Below are 3246 nucleotides of genomic sequence, written 5' to 3'. Positions count from 1 at the left end.
GTACTGAAGCCCTCAGTACCGGTACTGGAATATTTTTTTAAAAAATTCGAAAAAAGCTTCAAACTGAAATTGAATGCTCAAACTGATTATCTTATTCTCAGATGATTGATTTGTGCTGATCAAAAAAACATGTTTATTGTTTTTAATTGCTTCGGAATGGCAAGACTCATTTCACAGAGGATGTTTTTCGTAAAGGGCACCTTCTTTTATTTCGAAATCTAGACCACTTTGAAATCAATTACTGCTAAGTGGTGCGACTTTCGTCGTCTTGAACAGATGGTAAATGTATGAAACCCTATTAACAACAGTAAATCAAAGCGAGAATCGCAGTAAATCCGAGCAGGTCAATCGCATTTCCTTTCTTGCTTTTCTGAAAATTGGTTTCGACCTTTATGTCTTTGCCTACTATTCTCTAATGCATATCAAGGCTCCTTGCTTTCCTGTAAACTATGGAGTTTTGCTGAATTTTCCGATCACCAATAATTACAAATCGCCCCATTTGAAGCGGTTCACCAAGTCTAAAACTGTTAGCTACTAAATCGCTGTTCGTTCTTTTATAGATAAAGGTTTAAGAGCAAATCAAATACAGCAGACATGACTTAGACCATAGTCTTATTACGCGCCACCCAGTCAATAATGGAAACCAATCAGAATGTCGCTAATAAAACTAACTTCTAGAATTATTATGATGACCTCATTCCCACACACAGGTGTCATCTCAACGATTTATCTAGAAGGCAAATTAATATAATTAAACGTTATCTGGCAGACCGATATTTGTCATAAAAAATTGTATAGTACCGAAAATACCGGTACTGGCTTTTGTTCAGTACCGGTATTACGGTACCAAAAATGGGTCGGTATTCCCGGGATTTTCGGTACCGGTATTACCGGTACCACAACCCTAGTGGGAGCTTCATGAGATCGATTGAATAGCGGTCTCCAGTAGGCTGATTTGTTCACATCTAGCTGTGTCAGGAACACCCGGTTCTCTTTTAGAATATTTCCCTAGACGTTGTCCTGATTGACAAAGTAGTAAATTCTACTTAAAGGACAGTACGTATCGGAGCTGGAGTATTTTTTACCGCTGGTTGTAGATCCACAAAGTAGAAATCGTTGTTCTCTCGTATAATGACAAAAGTACTATCACCTGTTAGGAGACTGTGTCCTAAGATAAGATACACATAGTGCTCCAAAAAAATGTAAAAACAAGGTAATAAAACATTTAAATCCTTCGGCGAAACGCACATCATATTCATGATTTCCTAAAAAACTTGGCTGCATAAATATTGTCTATCTTTGGAACCGATTAAAAATTACTCGGTTAGTGGACCGAATTCCGCCAATTTGTGAACATGCATCCATGTTGTAGTGAAACATATCGCCTATATATCATTAGCTCCACGTTTTCATCGATCACAAAGGGAACATTGATCGGACCAAGCAGCCTTGTAACGCAGACCCTTTCGCCACTGAGCAACGTTGCTAGCGGTAGCATCCCCTCCTAGGAAACACTGCGGTACGCCTCTCCTCACAGATAAATACGCGCCATAGTCTGCTGCAACTCCACACACTCCAGTCCGTTGGTGCCGAACTTGGGAGTCTCCACATTTGGTTCCAGGATTATAAACAAGGAGATGTAAGTTAACTCTCGCATATGCGGCAGATTAGATCCGGTTTGCATAGAGGTGTATTCAGATGATTCGTCGTGGCTGCGCGTATATCCGACCAGAAGCAGTGGGGTTTTGATTTCGAATGTTCCCTCAATCTAGGCGGACAGATACATGTACTCTTGAGAAATTGAGCAGCTATCAGTGTGAGTATATTTTGATTTGATGTGCACTTGCTCTATTGGGTTATACCGTTAACCAACATACAGAACTTGCTCGACGAGAGGTTGCTATTTCTTCGTCCAGCTGAAGAAACATGATTATCATCTGATTGCATGGGAATTCCGATCGATTCCGTACCCAAGATTTCATCGATTTATCTTTATTTTGTCGGTAACTTCAATCTCCCGCTCGATTTGCGGTATGAACTTTATATTCTTATATTTCAGATTGTTATGGAGTCTTTGGCATAACATGTTCAACCGTTCATTGGCGTTAATTTCTTCCCTCAAACAAAATGCTAAAAGATCTTCCTTGAACAAGAAATGATCGTCCTTTTCTGGAAGGCCTTCTTTCTCATCATCCGAATTATTACCGACGTATCGTTTTTCTAATGCTTTCACTAATTCTTCTACGTTCGAATCGTTGGGATTAAGAGCCTGTTTGTCGAACTATTTTTCGATCAGCTCTTTGGAAAGATGAGTCCGCTTTGGAATATTTTTTCTTCTCGAAAGACTTGAAGCACTGAATTATAGTAAATAGCTCTAACCACCCTAATTTCAATTCAATTTTACCGCTCCAGTATTCATTTGATTTACCTGGCTTTCATACGGTATGTAATCTTCTTTTTCAAATAGTTTTGTTGGACTTGGTAGCGCCCATCAGTTTGGTTTTGAAATTTAGGCAATTTTTTTCGTATAACTATTTTCATTTTTTCCGGAATTCTGGTCAAATTGACCGAAAAAGGGATATCAAAGTCAACCAACAATCTACTTTGAAAGTATTATTATTTATGTAAAGTTGAGATGCGCCAAATGACAATAGTTGATTAGTCTGCGCCATCTCGAATATCTGCACGGAAACAAAAAACTACCTAAAATTGAGTTCCTTTGACTCAATCTCGTGGTATCGTGGGGGAACTTAAAATTAGGTAAACCGTGTTGAAGGTAGTTTCCATTTAACCACGGCAAAAATTACAACTCATTGATAGGTTTTTTATACTCAAATTTAAGTTGAATTTACCTAATTTTGAGTTCACCCCAAACAACTCAAAAGTAACTTCCCCCACGGAAGATCTCGACTGAGTCGAACCTCTCGTTTTGTTTTTGACAACACTAATAAGTGCGAAAGCGACGCACAACTCAAAAGTAAGTTAAAAGAACTTTTCTGCAGGTTGTTTTATTTAACCGTGTGGCGAACACCCAGCGACTGCGACACAATCCTCGCACGCAGCGATTGTTAAAAAATCGCTGCAATTTCGCAACAGCCGACGCGAAAAGTTCGCGTCAGTATGGGAGCGCACATCTGTCGCCATGAGCAGAGTTGCTAGCGACAAGTCGCTTCGCGAAATTTTCGCAGTCGCTGCGACAAAATCGCGTCAGTGTGGGGGAACCTTTAAGCTTATCTTGGCTTGATC

The 3246-nt window shown here is 39.6% G+C and overlaps 1 pseudogene; it reads right to left on the bottom strand.

The window, feature by feature from the left end:
- Positions 1 to 1624: 1624 nt before the first annotated feature.
- Positions 1625 to 2607, bottom strand: LOC131686964 (uncharacterized; annotated as a pseudogene).
- Positions 2608 to 3246: the final 639 nt, after the last annotated feature.

Source organism: Topomyia yanbarensis, chromosome 3 (genome assembly GCF_030247195.1).
Source record: "Topomyia yanbarensis strain Yona2022 chromosome 3, ASM3024719v1, whole genome shotgun sequence".
NCBI lineage: Eukaryota > Metazoa > Arthropoda > Insecta > Diptera > Culicidae > Topomyia > Topomyia yanbarensis.
The sequence above is the reverse complement of the archived record's forward strand: the minus strand, read 5'-3'. Positions and strand labels throughout refer to the sequence as shown.